Source organism: Dermacentor albipictus, chromosome 4, assembly GCF_038994185.2.
Source record: "Dermacentor albipictus isolate Rhodes 1998 colony chromosome 4, USDA_Dalb.pri_finalv2, whole genome shotgun sequence".
Taxonomy (NCBI): Eukaryota; Metazoa; Arthropoda; class Arachnida; order Ixodida; family Ixodidae; genus Dermacentor; species Dermacentor albipictus.
The window spans coordinates 66,152,070-66,173,979 of record NC_091824.1 but is presented as its reverse complement, the minus strand read 5'-3'; the positions used below and the strand labels follow the sequence as shown (position 1 = coordinate 66,173,979).

At 45.2% G+C, this 21,910-nt stretch overlaps 1 long non-coding RNA gene across 1 annotated transcript in view; it reads left to right on the top strand.

The window, feature by feature from the left end:
- Window positions 1-866: 866 nt before the first annotated feature.
- The window catches only part of LOC139059129 (uncharacterized), a 129,737-nt gene continuing 108,693 nt past the window's right edge, over window positions 867-21,910 (top strand). The window contains exon 1 of the long non-coding RNA XR_011513943.1: window positions 867-1,250. This is a non-coding gene — a long non-coding RNA (uncharacterized lncRNA). The remainder of the gene's footprint in view (window positions 1,251-21,910) is intronic.

Below are 21,910 nucleotides of genomic sequence, written 5' to 3'. Positions count from 1 at the left end.
GCTTTATTAGCTCAGCGACTGTACCTAAACTTCAATATTTTGCATGCTACATGTTCTATCTTCCTGCAATTTTTTTTTTCACTTTTCCAGCTAATAGGTATTTATCGCCCTGTATGAACAGAAGGCTGTCTCTGCCGTCATGATGCGAGGCCTCAGTTGGTGCTCGTGATAATTGTAGCTCCTACTGCGGCTCGTGTGCCCTAAAGCAGCGCATACTTACTACTACTACTACTACTATACTACTACTACTACTACTACTACTACTACTACTACTACTACTACTACTACTACTACTACTACTACTACTACTACTACTATTAATAATAATAATAATGATAATAACATTATTATTAATCAACATATTTTTAATCAACATGCATGATGCTGGAGACTTGCGGAAAAAATGCTGCCATGATGGACAGCTTGACGAAGCCACAGGTCCCCAAAAATACCATCTACACCGCGACATGATTCCATGCACACAAACCGTAGCGAAAAAAAAAAACGGATCATATTAACTACGCTAAGTCGCATACTGTGTCACAATATTAACCGCGTGTGTCCGTGTTAGGTGGCCAAGTATCTTTTAAGGCTCACTGACACTACGCCGACCCGACACCGATTTCCTTCTGCCGACTTTCGGCGACAGCGTTTTTTACCTTCGTGTCGGCGCGTCTGTCACACTGTACCGATAATCTGTCGACGGCCGGCGGACAGCTCGGCGTCGGTACAGTGTGACAGAGGTGCCGACACGAAGGTGAAAAACGTTGTCGCCGACAGTCGGCAGAACGAAATCGGTGTCGGGTAGGCGTAGTGTGAGCGAGCCTTCAGAAGTTGCACACACGCTGCAAGTTGGAAATGAGCAGACTTCTCTAAACGCCGCCCACAAGCGCTGCCGCCGCCCACGCGGCTATCATCCGGACCCGTTCGACACTCGGGCAACGATTCCTTGATAACGTTTCGAGCAAGCGTGCTGAACGTTTACGTCACTTCCTACCGATTCCCCAATCCGTGTTGGGAGCCTGACGGTGCCGCAGGTTCGCTTCGCTTGCTGCGTTTTCGAAATGGATTTCTCCTGTCGCTTTTCTAGCGTGATGGAACGGTTTCTACGTGCCACATAAAATTGGAACTTGCGTTGCCGTGTGGGTGCCAGACTGTGCTCTACATAACAGGGCGGAGAAGTAGCGCAGTCCTCTCTTCGAAAGACAAGAGCTCTTCCTTGGGAGAACTACGCGAGACAGTACACGAAGGTAAGATTCTCTCGGCAGTCCAATAGTAATTCCAGCACCATATCGCGTTGCTCGTTTTAATTACAATGCCTGAAACGCGATGCTTTAAAACGTAAGCCTCGTATCAAAGGCGTAACGGCCGTGACAGTGGTCTTCACTGGCAGTTGAGACGCATGCGTCCGCTGTATCTTTGCATTTAATCGCTTCACGTTCTTACTGAAGCACGGCGTATGTTGTGCAGTGATTTGTGAACCGTTAGATCCTGACGCGCTTCAGGGCATATTGACGCGTTCCGATCCTGACGCGTTTCAGGGGACACTGTACACACGGTGCTGCCAGTGTCAAATGGAACGTAAACAGCGGAGCGCATGGACCAAGCATAAGTCAAGGCATAGTGCATGCCGTCCAGTCATCACCACTGACAGGCGCGCACATCCGGTTCGGCCGCACTGCGGAATGTGGCGCACAAGGGGCAAAACCGCATGAGCGAATGATGACGGTGCAAACGGCGCAAACTGCCCCATGCACACCGCTGTTCGCCTTTCATGTGACGCCGATAGCACTTGTGGTTTCGGCGAACTTTGCAACGATACTCGGCTTAAACCGCAATATTTTATCTTCTGTCTTCTTATATTTTCATTTTCTCCCTTCCAAACGTAAGCACCAGAACACAAGCGAAAATATCTCAATATAGGGCATTGCTATAGGGGATCGTGCAGTGCGGCCAAATCGGATGTGCCCGCCTGTCCATGGTGATGACTCGACGGCGCGCACTATACATTCCCTTATGCTTGGGCTACGCGCTTCGCTGTTCGCGTTTCATTTGGCGCTGACAGTACATTAACGCCACGCAAAGAAATCTTACTCGTTGGTAAAATATAGGCCGTGTTTCATGAGGAGGCTCACTAATAATTGCGAAGTCAAAGCTCTGTCGTTCAAAATCTCTGTCAATTAGCGGTTATTCTGGTTTTTAAGCAGATGGGGTTCTCAAGAAATTTGCTGCAGCATCATGCTGTGCGCGCTTTTCGCTAAGGCATGGAACCAAGGAAAACCAGCTTACTAGGTAACACACACGCTGTACCATTCTCCGGAGAAGTGACACACGTGTGAATTGATGTTAGCTCGTCTAGCTTGTGCAAACAAAAAAATGTGTTGGCCGAAGTGAAAACTCGAACAAATGGTGAGCGCTCGAGCGCTCTTGTTGAAGACTGGTCTTCCGTAATGTTGATTTTGAACTCGTTGTACCACGTGCACGTTATTTTACATTTTGCTCATCGCTCAGCCCTTATTTGGATTTGTGCAGGTTCGCCTTTGCGACAATGGGAATTATACAACGGCTTTTGACAGCCCCCTATTGTGTGCGTGCATTGTGAGCTTTGAGACGTACGTGGGTCGAAATAAAAGCTTTTATGCAAATGAGCTTCTACCTCCCGTTTGCACAATGCGGTTCTGCACGTTTGCAGTGCACCTGTTGTTGCAAACTTACACAAGCGAATAGGAAGCAGTTTTCACGTGGCCTGTACGTGCGAAAAACAGACGCCGAACGTGACGTACCACAGCATGTATTGGCATTTTTTAGGTATCCTAGTGAGCCTCACAAGTTCACTCTCTATGTTTAGGGTGTGAGGGTGTCAAAAAACAACAAACAAACAAACAAACAAAAATACGTGCCAAAGTAGGATTTCTACTCGTTGCGCTCAACGTGCTGTACATTTCCTATGTGTAAAAGATGGCTCAAGCAAGCGGCGCGGCCAACGCACCGTGACGTGCTGACGTCAGGGCGCGTGACGTATCGGCACTGACGTCGTCATAGCAACCTTGGTGAATTGCAGCCCGAACTCCCTACGACGCTGAGTTCTAGAAGAGCACGTGGTGCCCGGTTCACTCTGTTACATCAACCATATGAAGTTATGGAAAGCACTTGGAATGAACGCTCCTAGGTCGACTATTCGGTTCTTAGAGCGGTACTTTCGACGACTGATATTCAGCGCGCAGTATGTCCCTTACACATGAGCAACGTTTCAAAAGTGAATGCTGAATCGTTTACTAACCGCGAACAGTGCTGTCCATTTGCTGCAAGAAATGAGTTGCTTTAATGATCCCGAATATTTCCTGCTGCGCGCGAGAGGTACAACTTTGAAAACTTGCCGATATATTCATCCGAGGCATGCAAGGGACGCAGCTCGAAGACATGGGATATTTAGTTTTCTCGCAACACGTGATGGGACGTTAAGACAAAGGGGGAAGCATACGCACGGTAACAATAAAACGCCAAGTTTATTAGGAGCAGAGTACATGAAGGAACGCTAATATGTGAGCGCTGGTAACGAGCGTTCTCAAGCAAAACAATATTGCACTCGATAACCAATATGGAGGGTGCCGAAGGAACAATAATCGAAAGTATATTTTTTTTTTCATATGGAATGCTCCTGCAACGTAACCTGGCATTTGAATTTCATTTCTCGTTGTCACACATTCGCGTCTTAACGTTTGCGGTCACACCAAGTAGAATGGGCAGAAAGATTGGAAGCACTGCGTACTATTCAAATTACTACCATATTGAAAGCGTTAATTGAAGTTACACCCATGCATTTCTTTCAACGTTTAATATTTCCACATGTAAGGCACAATACTCGACGCAGGTAGCACCGGCGACCAACGGATTCAAGCGTTCTATATTACAATAATATTTACCCAGGTATCAGCTCGTTTTTGTTTCACACTCACTGCACGTGCTGGTACATCTTTTTCAACCATGTGAAAAGCATCGATATCGAAGGTTTTCATTCTCTTTGAAGCTGTGTACACTTGTGCAAGGCAACACAAGTATTTTACAGCTCCTCTTGTCGACAACGGTGTAGGCGACGAGAAAGACCATCTACCTTTCTTCACGGAGGCCTGGTAATACAAATAAATCACGATATTAGAAAAAGAAAAAATTCTGGTCCATTTTAGACAAGCATATCACATAAATAGAGTTATACGCATTTACATTTGTCTATTTTACAAAGTCCCGACGAATAACTCGTTCCTTAGAACGCGGCTAAGAACACCAGCGCCGATATTCTGTGCTTAAGGGCAACTCCGGTGATTTTTCGATGTACACTGATCTTAATAAAATTTTGAATATACACTCTCTTTTGCACACTGGTTATCTCTGCCAAACAATATGGCTACAAGTAATTTAATTTTGCTGAAAATGAATTTCAAAGATTAGTTGAGTTCCCCACCCATGACTTTATTGGCCACCCTGTGTTTGTGATGTCAAAGACTACACCGCCACCGTCGCTGAAATCGCCGCTGTCTAGTTCAGAAAATCTGTAAAATCTCCCGGTGTCGTCAGGAGACATAATCAGCTTCGCTTGTTTGGCTTTAGCGTCATGTGTACTGCGTGTTTACATTACGGTAGTGTAGGACCTGACGTCGACTCATCGTGACGTCACATCAAGCAGCTACCCGTTCCGGTTTCGGTGTCTCGTTTATTGGTTATTTCAAATTATTGATGAATTTCTAAGCAAATTGAACCACCCTACCGGTGACAGGACTGTCAATGCCATTTGAAAATGACAATATCCTAACATGGTTAAAAAACGCCGGAGTTGCCCTTTAAGGACGACCATCAATCCAAAAATGGTGAAGAAATTCGGAGAATTGTGTAAAATTAAGGTGTCCTACATGCCAAAACCAATTTCTCATTATGAGGCACGCCATGTTGGAGGGCTCCGAAAATTTGGACCAGCTGGGGAAGCCTAAACGGGCACCTAAATTTAAGTACACGAGTACTTGTGTATTTCCGCCCCATCGAAATGCAGCCGCCGTGGCCGTGATTCGATCCCGTGACTTCGTGCTTAAAAGCCCAACACAATAGTTCCTAAGCAACCATGGCAGGTGGAGAATTGTTACTAATGCACAAACATTCTTTGGCTCCCCTGCTACTTCACTTTTGCTTACTTATTTAGCTAGCTTATGTATTTTTTACCCATCGTTACCAATCATCTACTGTAACACTGTTATAACGATTACACGCGCTAATTTAACCAACTATGCATTTATTTTGCATACATATCGTATTATCTGAACCGAGACGCCGTCACAAGTGGTTCTTTTTGTTTTCCTTTTATTAGTTATCTTTTTGTTTACTATTTATTGTTACGATATTGAGGCGACGACGGCGAAGTAATCAGTCTTTTTTTCTAACGCTACGAGTTCTCTACTATTACACTGCTATAGAGATTACATGTGTTAACTTCTTTATTTTTCTTTCTTTTATGACCTTGACGCGGCGAGGGCGAAGACACCAGTTTTTTTTTTCTCTAACGCCACCAGTCATCTGCTAATACACTATCATAACCATTACATAGGTTAACCAATTATGGAGTTATTTTGCCGATATAAGGCGTCACGGGACCGGCAGCTTTTTCTGGGGCATTCGCCGAATAGTGCTAACGCGTTAAAACTGTTTCGTTACCCGAGATGCCTGTGTATGCATTAAAAAAAAATGCGGCTTTACTGAAAGTGACTGACGCGCCATTGCGGTCACGTTATGTCAACACGTCACGTGAAAAATAAACACGACGAAGTGACTTATGCTATATTTCCTTCCTTCTTTTTCTGCAAGGGATGTCTACGCTCATTTTCCTTTGTAGAGTCAGTCTGACCCAAGAGGGGGGGGGGGGGGAACGGGAGGAATTATTTATTCACCAAATGCAAAGAGCCCATGCTGAGGTATTAGTCCTGTAGCCTACTACTCTGCGCAGAGCGAAGATGAGAAAAAGGGGGGCCTAAGGAGTGACACCATGAGGATAGACATGAGAATATATACATGTCTGTGTCCGAAAGGCCCGTCAGATCTCAGTCTTGAATTTAGGTCCATGCTAAGTAAAAATTCTAAGCGAGTCTTCATGGCTCGGTTAGTTGACGCTGTTTGCGGCCAAGAGGACAGTAATATTTTTTCACTGAACGGCCTGTTGTTAATTAGCGCTAAAGGAATGTCGACTTGCCTTACGGGGTGGTACCAAGTGCCGCAAGTAAGTGCTGCCAGTTCTATCCTCACTGGGCAAATATTAAAGCCGACTCACAAAGCTGATGTTAGATTTTGTGGGTATTTTAAGTGCGATAGTGTCGTGTAGTGTCCGTTGTTGTGCTTTCGACAGCGCGTGCGCGGCACGTGAGCGGAGTGTTAGAGATGCGTTTGGCTGCAAAACCGACCAATAGAAGTGGAACCGCCGTCCAGGCAGCTATATACCACGGCGGCGGAGCCAATTTAGCGTTTTTCCTTCCCGCTTCTGGCATGAACGTTTTGCGTACGCACACCGAAAGTGCAAAAGCGTCACTATGCTGAGCCGCTGTGTCACCAGGTCAGAGAGGAACGCGCAGTAACCGTCAAGCTAACGTTATCCAATATTACACCCGACGGTTTTCCGTAGGTCTCATCTTGTGCGCTATGGAGGTGCGACGGCTGCAACACCACTGACGGTGGTGGCGCTCATCACACTGGCTTTATATGAGGCCTGGTCGCTACCAGGGCACTGTTCATTTTGCGTGCCAGGGAGTTAGTTATCTTGTGTGCTGTGTCGCACCAACACATCGCACCCGCGTAGAGTTTCAACGCCGTCCGAGGGGTTGTTAGCGTGGTCAGTGCTTCGCCGTCCAGGCGAAACTGCCAACTCCCCCATTATGGCTAGGTTCTGGCCACTGTGTAAGAAGGTGGTTCTGGTGGATCTCGTCTCCATGAATATATATATATATATATATAAATTTTTCATACGTGGGCCAATCCCAAAGATAGTGCAATGCCGGGCCGACGTACGGCGGAGGTGCAGTTCGCCATTCAGATGCCCACATTCACAGTTTAGCTGGTCGTCCTTCTTCACGTAGTAGAAAGGCACGGAATTTCTTTATTATATATAAGTTCAGCATTTTAAAGGGACGGAATACTAAGGACACGGCTGTGAAGGCGCACTGAGAAGATGAGACCCGGCTTTAACAGTGGCTTCATTCATGCGACGAGCTAGCTTGTGGCAGCGTTCAAACACTATAGACCAAAGAGAGAGAGAAAGAAGTTTAATGACACGAAATGCCGAGAGGTCGGCCTGAGGTATATTCTTCTAGCCAGCTACTCGGCATTGGGGGAAGGGGAAGAGGGAAAGAAAGAGGGAAAAAAGACCAAAATTTGCAACGCATCTATAGGGGAACCATATTTGACAAGGGACTGCGGCAGGTGGCGAAAAGAATGAAACAACAGGACACATAGTGCAATGTATTTACATATCGCATGCTTATTTCCAGTGTTCGCTTCATGACATTGTCGTCAGTGGCGATGTCATCAAAATCGCCGCGAAGCGCCGGCTGCACCGACAGCTGACGATAGGGATCGCGATTAAATGAGCTTGCTCTAAACGGGTGGGCTAGAATAAAAGTTGTCTGTAACAGTATCGCGCGAGCATCGACTTGCCGACATGTCAACTCCGTAGAAGTTGTAATTTACAACGACGCTGAGCGACGATATTACGGAGAATTAGCGAATGCGCACAAAGTAGACTCCCAGTGCAAGTGTCTTCTGCCAGGCTCCTCCAAGAAGTTGTGATTGTCGCGCGTGGACTAACGAACCAATACGTTCAGGGTCGTCGGCCTGCTCCTAACTGCTGTTCGCAGTAGAGTCATGGAAGCGTCCCACCTTTTGTCAGGTATGTCTTCACTACTGTTGTGATTTCGGGGTGGACGACGAGAGACTGACTCTTTCCGCAGACGAAGAAGCAACGAAAAACTTTATACAATATTTACAGATAGTGTATGATAACGTACATGTAGCTGTGAGAGCGCATCACATCAATTGGACGGCTGGAGGTGACTCTTTGTCTTCAGAATGGGCTGGTTCTCCCTTAAATCCTTTTGGCGACTCCTCGTCGGAGCTGACGTCACCCGCGTCGAATTTTTGATCAGTCGCGGAGATGGCTGGGTGCTTCTTGAAGTCCCCCTCGTCGAATCCTTGATTCGTCGTGGAGAAATGGGAGCTTCCGTCGCCTCGGTGATAGGCACGTAGTACGGCACAACACTACCCAGATTAAAGTGACGTACGCAGATAAGACGCCGTACGGAGCAATGCTGAAGAGAGAAGAACGCGAGCGTCAAAAGCATTGGCGATGCGCCCCCTGCTTATTTAACCGCGGCGCAGCCAATCCTGATCCACTATGCATAGCATATACGCTCAATAGTGGCTCGTTGAGAAGGGACGAACAAACTGACACGTTCTGGCTATTAGTTTCCAAGTGTTATCCCCAATAACCTTCCCTCGATTTGCGGCTTCACTGCATAACATGCACTTGATGCGAGGAAGACGCATTACGAAGCAATGCAGGTAAGATGATACTACGATCAACCGAGCGTGACCAGCTTCGGCGAGGCGGCATATGTGCGCCTATATTATTTCCATAAGTAGATTCGCTACCGAGGTTACGCTCAACAATAGCTCGTCGGGAACGAGCGAACGAACACCGTGGTACGTGAATCACGCTTTGCCGTGCTGGTTTGAACGCCTGAGACAATGGGGCCCAGCACGCAAGGTACTTTTTGTGGAACTACGTAGATTGCAATCTCTGCGTACAGAAAACGAGTATCCGTTGAACCAATGGCACCCTGATGTATAAGTGCTTTATGTAGCGTTTATCAGGCATAGATTGAAAACTATAAATCGCACGTGTGAGGCGACTTGCACACTCCACAGCAGGGGGGGTTCCCAAGCTATCTGTTCTTGAGGAACCCTATCTGCCTTCCTTCCCAGATGGACGCGTGCCCGCCCTCCATTAATTCAATTGAAGTCATAACGCTGGACTGACAGGGACATGAAATACGACAGGACGTACGCTGTGTCGTGTTTCATGTCTCTGTCAATCCAGCGCTATGACGTCGATTGATGCAACGAACCAACTAGCCTAAATGTATGCGCCCTCCATTGCTTCTTTTTCCAACCGATGTGCTCATCCACGGCATCTCGATGATTGTTGCGACAACGAATAGAACGATGAATCAATTGAACATACGACGTGAAAATGTGGTCATCATATTTCTTAAATTCAAAGTATACAGTAAAAATCACCTAGAGTAGTAATGGGCTGGGATTCGTTTTAGCCGCTCGTTGAGGCCTAAAATGCCATTTGCGGAACCCAACTTGGGAAGTCGTGCTCTAAGGTATTTTAGTAAACACAATGGAGGTACAGCGTCGGCGGCACTGCGAGGCCAGAGAAAGCACACAAGCTATAGTGACTCTCTATTTTTTGAATAGTTCCCTACACTGCGACATAGTCCGTAAAGTAGACTTTGGCGGTAATCGCTTATTGAATGGTTGGAACTTGCACAGCAGTATTTTAAGTTTAGTAACGTATTCTATGCTACCACAGTAATGCATCACAGTTCTGGATTATATTGTCCCTGCTTCCTCAACATCTTATATTGTGGCGAAATCAAAAGGACGTTCCGTGAGAGAAGAAAAAAAAAAAAACGTGGCACTCATAGCTGCCGTACTTCCATAACGGGGAGCAACACGATGGGACTTAGAAATGTCGGTACTGGATCGTTAAAATTGGAAAAAAGAAAAACTACAAAATTTTCTCCACAGCAGCTGCGGGGTTGCGGCAGCGCTGGCCTCAAGTTTAGTCAAGTTTTCTGACGATTTCGTAACGAGCCTCCATTCGCACTCCCGCGCTCTGAAATCGCAGACTGCAGAGCGCCATCGCGGGAGGACAGGAGTACGAGCGTGCGGACTCGGAGATTAAAAACGCTCGCAAACCTGCAAAGCGTACGCTATCTTGTAGGCCATGCATGGCAAGCGGTGCGTGTTCTCAACTGCTGAACCGAGATGGCGCAACATTACCAGCCGTCTCCGACGGGAATGTGGTTGACCGCCGAATTTCAACCGGCTGAACCACTGTGCGCATGTGTCCCGTGCGACCACACGCAATAACGGGAAGTGTCCCGGTTAACCAACTCACGTTAATTAACTAAGCTGTTAGAAATAAGGTACTGCAACCTGTTTGTCACGTGATTCTATTCGCAAGAGAAATGGGTAAAAAAAGGTGTAATATGTGGCTCGTTACTTTGTGTAATGCTGGGGATAATAACGCCAGTTAAATTGTGGTAAAGAGATTGCTCCTCCTTGCAGAAGGCTAAGTGCGCCAGCGCACACATTTGTTGGAAATTTGTTAGAAAATGGGTCAAGCAATTAGAGCTTCATTTATATGATCAGCCTACACTCACCTGGTAGAAGATCGAAGGGAAAAGTCAAAGAAAATACAAATGGGTACACAGAACAGTACGCTAACAAAGAACCAGCTGCAATAAAATGAATGCACCAACCTTCATCTGAACCCTTCAACGGAAAACAATGAAATATAAAATAATACAACGAAACGAAATGAAAGCGAGTAGAGCCCATGAGCCCATGAACACCATGAACCCATGAACACATTATACAAAAATCCCGCGCTCTTCAGGACAAATATCAAAACTACACGAAGTTTTACCCTGATGGCTCTAAATCCAAAGAGCACGTGGGTGTAGGAGCCGTAACCGAAAATTGGGAAACAAGTATTCGGTTACCACTGCATGCCTCTGTGTACACAGCCGAAGTCTACGCAATATGCACTGTAGTTAAAAACATCATCGCTGACATACAAGAAAACAGTCATATACACTGAATAATGAAGCACACTGAAGGCTCTACACGTGAAATCAGAGTGTGAACCCCTGTTAAAGGATAATTTAAACATGGTACCTACAAACAAATACGGTAGGTCAATTAGGCTTTGCTGGGCACCAAGCCATGTTGGATACCGGGTAATGAAGCAAAGGATAGATGTGCATCAATGGCATCGTATAAAGACATAATAAACACAACATTTGCATATAAAGATAGTATCAATGCGATTTGGAAGGCCTTGATGTCAAAATGGCAACACGAATGGGACCATTGTGTAAGCAACAAGCTACATCTTACTAAACCCGTAATTGGCGAGTGGATGTCGTGCACTAAGCAGCAAAGGTTCTGTGAGGTTAGGTTCGGTTAGGTTAGGTTAGGTTAGGTGTCGACTAAGGATTGGACACACACTTCTGACACGCTATTTCTCCTTCGAAAAGAAAACCCACCGACTTGCGAAAAATGCCATGAAGCTCTTACCGTCATACACATCCTTATCCACGCATCGAAACACAGAGAGGGAAGCTTTTAGACAACCTGTATAATTTACGTATACCTATACGCCCTGCCCTACTGCTGGCAGATGACCAACTGGCACCATTTACTGACTTGCGTGACTTTTTAGCGACAACTGGTTATTTACACCAACTATATTGTAACGCAGGCTGTTTTAATGTTGCGTTTTCTATTGTCATGTGACAGGCGCAACACAGCCTGAGTAGCCCTTGCGCATTAAACCCCAAATAACCAACTAAACAACCAACCAACATGCGAGAAATGCCAAGAACCACTAACAGTTATTCATATATTACTGACATGCACACATATTGAAGTACACAGACGGAACCTCTTGCAGAATTTATATAAATTAGACATACCTTTATAGTCTGTTTAATTTTAGATGATCCGATAGTTCCTTTACCCGACGTGCGTAAATTTGTAGTTGACACTGGCTTTTTATATAAAAGATAGATCAACATAACCTTCTTCAACGTGAATTTTAAAATACCTTGTGTTCGGCGCAGCATAGCCTCAGCCGCTCTTGCGCCACTAAAAACCACATTTAACTAGCTTTCCTTTATAAAAAGGGCACAAAGAATGCTCAGCATCAAACTATCTGAACCATTATTGGTAAGATTGCTTTTGTACGCCTCCGTTGTTCATGGTCTGCAGACTTAGATGAAACCTGCAATCCTTGCGAATCACCCCTTTCTGCGTTTTAAATTAAGACAAATGGGTTTCATATCTCAAACGAAGATTTATAATTTTTGTATAACATATGACAAAATTGGTTTGTAAATTTATTAGCTTCAGAGGAAAACTATTTAGAATTGGCGGGCTCCTACTTTACCGTACTACTGTACCTAGCTATTGTCTTTCAGGCAAAAAAGGTGCTATTCTGGGCACTGTAAATTTACGCCATGTTGTGGAATTTTGCAATGCCGGCATTTCGAGCTAATCAGACAGGTAGTGGCAGCCTTCTGAATCAACCACAGCTTCCAAGGTCTGACATTGCTCATTATTTGCCCTGGACATTACTTAAGACCTGTCCCTAATAGTAATTAAATGTAAACAAGGTGCCCTATTTAGTTCAATAAATAAACAGGCTAATCCTAGCTCGAAATTAAGAAAAAGAAGACGAGAATCTATTAGTTATGTGCAACTATGCTAAATATGCTACAAACTAAGAAGAGTTTGGCCACACTTACACATGAGCCCCATTTTCCTAACGATAAGAGTTTTTTTGCGGGGGCTTTGGAATGCGTAGCGGATAAAGGGCGTATGACGCTTTCCCGCACTTTGGAAAGGTGATAACTACTGACACTCTTGACACTTTGCGCACGGATACGTACAAAACCGCGACTTCTTCAAAATTTCAATTCTGTCGCCCGTTGAGTTACTTCGGAACATTGATTAAACTTTCTGCATGCTTTGTAATATGTGCTAGCATAGCTGTGTAACGCCTTTTATAGAAATAGTGTACTTCCTTCCACATTTTAAACTTTCAGTATGCGTTACACGTATTATGGCCACATTTATTTACAAATATAGATTTGCTACCACCTTTAGATTTCCCAGAGCATTGTGGATACCTTGTGAACGTTTCATATAACACCTTCAAAGGGGCAGGGAACAGTGGTCCAACTACTTTGATTTAGCCCCTAACAAATATACTAACATCATATTTTACCTGCATAACGCTCGTAGCCTTGCACTGCATCTAAATGCAAACTTGGTGAATAACCTTGTTTTCTGAGAACACTGTGAAAACTGGTTTTAACTGCTATATACGTTTACTGCTATGTACCTTGAGGTTCCAATAAATAAATAAATAAATAAATAAATAAATAAATAAATAAATAAATAAATAAATAAATAAATAAATAAATAGCACTAACTAAATAACTAACTAAACTAAATTTAACGTCTTCAAGAGGTTTAGTAACACTGATGCATCTCTATAAGTTGAGTGTCCGGTTTGCTACCTTGCACGGGGGTAAGGGAAGGGGGAAAAGAAAGAGGAAAAGAGTGAGCAGTGAGCGCACGTTAGAGGATGCTCAGGGGCGCTGTAAATGGTCTCTCAAGCCTGCGCACTTCAAGTAGTGTACCAGTGCACGAATCGCTTTTTGTGCCAGTGACGTAGAATTTCAGAAGAACCTAAGGGCCACGCAACGTGCGGTAAAATGGTTAATGATAGACGTGGAGTTCAGAGGCAAGAAAGATAGCAGGATGGATTAGAGAGCAAAGGCGAGTGTCTGGTATTCATATGAGGTTACGAAAGGAAGAGCAAGAGAGAGAGAAAACGAGGAAAAGCAGGAAGGTTAACCAGACCAACGTCCATTTGGGCTATCCCGCACGGGGAAATGGAGATGATGGCCTGAAAGAAAAAAGAAATGTTGAAAGAGATACACAGTTCATACACACAGTAGTAGACACAGGGTGTACATAAGCCTGTTCTAAAGTCCGTTGACATTATAATAGTCATACAAGCACGCGTAGCTTTCTGGGTTGGTGATGGCTGAGAAAGAGGTGGAATTGGGCAGGTTATGTAAGGCATACAGCAAATAACCGGTGGCCTACTAAAGCACCAACATGGGAGTGACAAATGCAGTCTAGTGGCACAGAGAGGATAGAGAATGTAGGTTGTAGATTAAGGTGCACTCAAAATACAGTGTAGTGAAGCCAAGAAAGAGAAAACATGGAAAGTGGAACCCTGATAGTGCTTTTCCCCAGGGCATTAACTTTGGAATGAAGGACCAGGTTCGGAGACGTTTGACCCTTGGTGCCTTCTTTTTTCTCATGCTTGATGGTTATTTGCTTGGGACTACTACATAATGCTGCTCTGATGCGAATGTCACCGGGAACTACCTATACCAGGCACCACTGTAAAACGTTGCATATGCCATTCACAACGCAGGGGGCATATTCGAGCAAGCGGCAAATTTGTGCAAAAAACTGTCCACTCGTCAACCTCACAAACTGCTGATGAGCACCAGTATTAGTTTGATAAATTATCATTGTGGGCCCTGAGAGAAACCCTGCTGTACTATTATTCATTTATTGTTATTAACGTCATTGCAGGGACTTCGATAGATCATTTATGAAGCCATATGTTTTTACTTGCTAGTAGTTCAAAGGGAAATTAATGCGCACTCACGTGGACACTTCGCTCGAAAGTAGTAAACCAAAATATGGTACGAAATTAAGTAAACAAGAATTGCGGCTCACAAATCGTCTTCTTTTCCAAAGATAGGTGCAAATATTTTCTCTTTTGTTACTTTAGATAAAAGAGCTTTCAAAGTGAAACAAGATGGGAATTACTCTTTATTATCATCAATACTTCGAGTGGAATTGTAAGAACCAACTGCGATTAACCTTAGTGCAGATATGTATATATATAATTGAAAATCCTTGCATAGATGCTGAATAGAACATGTATAATGCGATATTGAGATGGAATAGCCAGGGTTACAGCATCCTGAAGTGTTCTTGATGGAATTTTTTATAGACAAATGTAATAATTCAGTCGCTGTGGTTCATGTACTTGGGCTAAGCTTTACTTTTTTGGGGGAGGGGCAGACCTCTGGAACGTCATCTGCATTATAATCTGTGTCCCCCTTTAGCAGCGAAGTGAGTAACCAGTCGGCTCTGCTCAACAAAAACAAATTCAGCCATGTGAATTCAAGGATGTGCGCCAAAATATACTTGGGGCCGTACTCGAGTCCCAATGTTTACCGCCGCGGAGAGACACATTTATATAGCAGCCAAAAATATAGAGTTGCCTCATCTACCCAACAAGCAATTCGCGTTTGTCTATGTTTATTCGAGAACATAATGCGATGTCTTTAGTTAATCGGCGTCCCGTTTAAAGAATGTAAGGCGGATAATCAAGTGGCTGTCTGGCACTTAACGCGTTCACGTTCTAGGCCACCACTTGATGTCTGGCCGCTCAGACACGCCCTATTTGGCCCAAACTGAGCCAGACGGCCGCACAGAGTTGTAAACGGCAATATAGACGAGAGTACAGGGTGCCTGGAAGCGCCGTTTGTTTGCTAGAACGAGTTAACTAATCTTCACAGAGGAGGGGCACCATCACACGAGTTTATGCGTAATATGGCATACTAGGTATAAAAGTAAGTATAGTAGCTCTCTCAAAGCAAGCCGACCATTCTCGCTGTGATGGAAAAACGCGCTCCCGAGATGCATGTACCTACACAAGGTTAAATTTAGCTCTGATTGCTTCACGCGTGAACCGACAACTTCATCTGCGCACACGAGCGACACTTTCATTATCGAGCATTGACTTCTTTCTTCTACGCGATCATACCAAAGTAATTAATCCATTAATTCTGGGTTTTACGTGCCGAAACCACGATCTCATTACAAGGTGCGCCGCAGTGGGGGACTTCGCAATAATTCTGGCCATCTGGGGTTCTTTAACGTCCACCTGTTGCATGGTACACGTGCATCGGGTGCACACAAAGTACGGCGCATGACATTTATTCACGCATGATAAATCTTGCATGATTAACTTGATGCGCCCAGTAAGGGTCCAACGGTCTAATCTTGCAATCGCGCTCACTCCTTATTTGAGAGTGGGCCTTACGTGGTCAAAAGTGGTGGACGCGCATTGCACGTACCAAGCCCCCCCTCCACCCCCCGAAGTTAGGCGGCATACTACTCCCCCCCCCCCCCCCCCCCGCCACGCCACCACTCCTAAAGCGCCGCCAAATCAATCTTGGGACTTGACAGCTAGTCGGCGGTCAAAGCTGATACTTTCCCAGTCAAATAATGGCGGAATGTTTTTGTCTTTCTCTAGTATTTCGATGGTTGTTTCGAAATCAGAAGGTACTGCCGCTAGAAAGGACCCACTGACATTTTTTCAAAGATGTACGTTTCATAGTCATGCCTAAATATTTCAAAATTTCAATCAAACCCTGCAATAACCGTCGAACCCATAAGCAATATGAATGTCACCCTTACCTCATTTAGTTTTCCCCATAACTGTATAGTACTTTTCGTGCAAAAGCGGCAACGGGAAACAAGAGTCGCAAGAAATTGAAAAAAAAAGCGATCTACTAAGGGAGAGACGACTCAACAGCCGAACAGGAAGGAAAAACAAAAATTAACAAATTTAGCAGTTGTTCATGAATATATTTATGGATGAAAATCTTCTTACTAAAAAGGAAGTAGAGAAAACGTGGCCGGAAGTGGAGAATGATTCCGTGTGTTTTGAATGGCGCTTCTACCAGCTGAACCACCCGACGTAGGCACATCTCTGCTGTGCTTATCTGGGTGTTTTTCTAACCTTCCGCGGTGGGCGCAGTACGTCTAGAACCACAGCGTCGGGCACTCTACGCGGTTGTACGCGAGTGGCGGCCACGCTTCATTAAACAACTTCCCAAGTAACAATACTAGTCGGTTTTGGCATATATTGTTTCCTACAATCTACTAAAGGGAACTCTGGCACTTCAATCGCTGAGCTACCGTGGGAATGATGGGAAGTACATGGATTTGTCTAAACTTGGATCGTTCTTGTGGATTCGCCTAGTACACTTTGTATGCGTTCATTGTCTTTAATTTCAAGAGCAATGTATACTTTACCAATTGCTGAAGACACTGCGAACACAAGCAATCGCTGCTAATTGCAATGGCTCAGCTTGTCGAGGTGGTAAAAAAGAAACGCGCCTAGCGTCTCAAGGCACTGGCATGCTCGCGATAAATTAATAAGGGTGTTATATGTGACTTGTCGATGCATGCCTCCGTGGCATAATGGTTTTAATATCGGGCATCTGAGCCTAGAGGTCCCGTGTTCGAATCGAATAATGTTTATTTAATTATTTTCTACGCAGTACATTGTTGAAAATGACGGGTTCAAAAAGTCACGAAGCCGTATGAAGCCGGAAGAACGAAGTTTAGGCAAATCCATGTCCTTCCCATAATTCCCAAGCTGGCTCAACCGCTCCCATTGCAGCTCCCGTAGACACTACCACCAGTGTACCCTCTGGTAATTGTTATTATATGAAAACTTCACTTGGTAGAGCAGCAAACGAGGGACCCAAAATAACTGTGATTCTTGCGCAAATATATCTTTTATTATAATTCCTCCAAAGCTCATTAGAAAAGCGCTACTAGAAATCTTTATTTTACGCTTTCGCTTGTCTAATTGTTCTTGGCTGTGTCCTTCCTGCGTTTCTTTCCTGCCCGAGTCAAGTTGACGTGGTTGCTGGTTTGCCAAGTAGAGGTGTATATCACAGGTGTACTCATGAGATGCCCTTATTTCATTTCTGTTTTGCGGATTTACGAGCCCTTATAGTGATGGGTGGCAATTATTAACGTTTGTACTAGTAAAAGTAGACCCGCCCCTCATTTGCATAGAAAAATTACCTCCTTGAGGGTTGCCCCCCATGCCACCCCCCCCCCCCCCCGAGAAAAAAGATCATGGGTACGTGCATAAAGCGTGAAATTTCTGCAATAAAAGATTACACGCTTGTATGCCTTATCGCTCGTGAGGAGCGCAGGTTGGAGCTTTATGGATTATACCTATTATGGCTCAGTGAGCTCACTTAAACCGGACAACTCCCGTTCCGATCGGTAAGCGTACTGCCGAGCTATGACTGCGTCATGCATGGCGTGGCTACGGTGCCATCTGTGCACTGCACACATGCGTGAACGAGTAATGACGATTTTCCACTACCAAGCCATACCAAATTAAGGCTGTGGGGTAGAACATGGTTTTCGTTACATGCGGCAATATTAAAATTGGCTCGGTCTCACATGTTAGAAAAGTTATCTTCAAGTATTCACAGATGCATTTGTACACAGCGACGGGGAAGACGCCTCTGCAGCGATTTTCTGCCCTTCGACTCAAGTAGGCGTACCTTTCAAATACTTCATCCAATTTCGTCAACAGCTGCGGAGCTAGCAGCGACTATTGTTGCATTGAAATACGTGCAAGAGGAGTTAGCCACATCGAAGATTGCCATCTTTGCGGACTCCCACGCTGCCCTTAGCTGGTCACAACGCAGTGAGATTGATTGCCCAATTGTGCGCAGCGTTACTGACTCTGCAAGCAAAATTTCATCACGTGGGGTATCTCTGGTTGCTCAATGGATACCTTCACACGTAGGAATCGCCGGAAATGAAGAGGCTGATCGACTGGCTTAAACTTGCACTCATAACAACTGTGACTGCCCAGAAATGTTGTGCAAGCTTGATGACGCTCATCTGCTAATTCGTCGCCACCTACACAAACAGCATCCAGACCAGCGCGTCGCCAAAGGAACGTTCCCGCCCCGTGTTGGCGGTCGAGGCTTGCCTAGTCGCGCTAGAGCGCAACTCTTCAAGCTGAGGGTTGGCTGCGTGAGCACGCGCGAACGTTTTTACAGACAAGGACGTGTGGCCAGTCCATCGTGCACGTCTTGTGGCTGCTCCGAGACACTTCTGCACCTTGTATTGGAGGGTCCTGCTTTCAGTGCGCAGCGCATGTCGCCAGTGAGAGACTATCATCTCCTTGGCCTGCGGTGCACGACACCCGACGAATGTTGGTACCCCAGTGCCCGTGCGTCTAAACGTGATCAGGCTCATCTCGATCTACTTACTTTTCTAGAGTTAACTAACTTAGCTTCACGTTTGTAGTGTCGAAACTATTCTATTGAACATTGTGTAATAGCGTGATATTCAGTGACCGGCCCTACTGTGTTTGATCTGTACTGTGTTGTGTTTATTCTTTAGATTTGTCCTGTTGCTCTTCCTTTCCTCTTTCCTCTCCTCCTGCATATCTTCTATTTCTGTGTTGCTGTCACGTCCATTCTGAAGAGTAGGTAGGCGTTGTGCCCATTACGGTGGCAATTAATTGCAGCCTGCTCTCCGCTTTCCCTTTCCTGTCAATTGTATATATGTGTTCAAAACAAATAATAATAATAATAATAATAATAATAATAATAATAATAATAATAATAATAATAATAATAATAATAATAATAATAATAATAATAATACATGCAGTTTCAGCAAGCGACCCCCTCGGACCAATTGCTGTTGAAAAAAGAAGGAGACAATTTAGATATTCTTAGCCGTGAAAGAGGTCTTTCATAATCCCTGAATGGATGTCGTGCACTTCACTTTGACATATGGTAGCTCCGCTTATACATAACTCGAAGGGACTGAGAATTGGGTTCCGCTCAACGGAAGGGTTTTCATTTAAGCGACAAAAAATTACAGTAACGTTTCAGTTCGTGAGCGCGGGTTATGCGCAAGCTTATGGGTACTATTCCCTTTTGGTACATTGCGCGTAGAGCCTTTTAAAAACGCCTTCACTGTGCGTAAGTATGGCGGTATTTTTAAGGCTTATTGTTTATTTTGTATGTTTTATGTCCGTTTTTGATTTTTTGTAAAGTGCAAAGTACCATTCGAAAAGTTCGTAAGTCACCGTAAGGAAATGCAGAGTGTTTGTTATTTCAAGCCACTTGGTACTGTACGATTCACAGTATTCATTTCACCCTTCTTCTACTTCTTCCTCCTCTGAAGTCTCCTGGGCACGCCGAGCCCACGCCTCTTTTCTGACTTGTTTAGCTTGTGCCTGGCGCTTGGCGACGACTTCTGATTCGGTCGACTCGCGATCGGCCTACTTCTGGTGGCGTCGCTAGCTGGTCCGTCCGTTTCGCTCGGCCTTGATCACGAAACGAACCGGATACGTCCGTAGCACACACAAAACCCGCAGCAACTTCCAGAGGATGTCAAACCAGCGTGCCTCCGCCTACCCTCCTCCTCCGCGACGCGTCGCCTCCTTTCTCTTTCCCCGCTTTTCTCAACGCCACGTAGACTTTCCTCTAGGTGGCGTTGCTTTGTCGCGCGCTCAGCGCGCTCTTCCATACTATCCCCCATAGAGTTTCTCACTACCTTACCTAGAGAGAAATCTGGCGCTGCTGCGCTGTGGTATGCATGGGAATGCCGGTATATTGTGACTTCGGATTGGCATCGTTCTCGGGGACAGAGGACACCTCGAAGACGCGCTTGGCAAGCACCGTTCCGTCTGTCACAATGATTCATTTTCTAGTAAAACAGCACGTGAAAAGCTGTTTTAGCTTTATTATTACGCAAAACATGTTTTGTTTAACTATGAAAACTTGTTATTGCGTGTACGACTATATGTTACGTAAAAAGTATCAGCGGGCCGCTAAAGTTGGAGGCCAGACGACAAGGTTCGCGCTCGCTTTGAAACAGTTGGTCGTCTGTTCTTGCTTTTATTCTCTTGATCATGCATTGCAGGTGAGTAAAGATGCAATATGCGTGAATGAAAACATTTTATGAAGATTTTACTTGGAGAACGCGTTATTTGTGTAGCCATATCCACTTTTTAGACGAAGCCCCTTACAACACCAGCCAACACGAGCCTCGCAGACACATATACCGTCATTCCCATGACGGCACGGTGCCCCCTTAAGAAACTCCCATAGACGGTGGCGCCAGATTTCCCTCTAGGTGTTATAGTGAGAAACTCTATGCTATCCCCGGTGCGCGATTCTCTTCTCTACCTCCAGGCGCCTTCCTCCTCGAGCGCAACGCTTTCCTCGCGGCGACACAAATAATTTCGCTTATTTCGCAGGCGCGGCATGTGCTCACGCGTAAAGATCGCCAACAGTAGCTTTACTCTAAGAGCGCCCGAATGTTTTGACATTGCTGTGGTGAAAAAAGCAGAAACATTAATGGGCTCTGCTTCTAATACCGTGCACACGCCGTGGTTACTTAGTGGTTTTGGTGTTGCGCTGCTAAGCGCGGGGTCGCGGGATCAAATCCCGGTCACGGCGGCCGCATTTCGATGGGGGCGAATTGCAGGAAGACCCGTGTACTTAGATGTAGGTGCACGTTAAAGAACCCCAGGTTGTCAAAATCGCGGGTCTTCTACTATGGCGTGCGTCACAATCGGATCTTTGTTTTCCAACGTAAAACACTATAAAGCAAAGTAGGAGACCACAGTAAATGCGAATGGGTGCTATCGGCGCACCATGAAGACTTACGTAAGGAAGTGGAACTTATATGAAGTATCTGGGGAGCATAGATCTGGCTGTCACCAGACTGGTAACTGCGGAGACCAGAACTCTGAGAAACTTCCTCCGCATTTGTGATGGTACGGCGCAGGAACAGCTACACTGGGAGCGACGTGTGTGGGGTCGGAAACAAGTTTGAAGGGCTAGGAGCAGGGAAAAAAGCATTTAGGCACAACAGGAGTCAGCGGTTGCGCGTTCTTCATATTAGTTAGCTATCATCATGTGGGAGAAAATTATATAGAGAAACATCCTATTTCTCAGTGAAATGTGAGGACGAAAGTTTCCAATATGCTGGTAGTGTCACAGTTCAGATCCTACTGATGTGCCTTCAGCGCTGACCCACCTTTAATTTAGCGCCCTCTATTTCTGACCTGCACTAACTATTAAAAAGTAAGCGAACTCGAGCTGAAGAGTCGTTACCACCGAATTTCTACTTTACC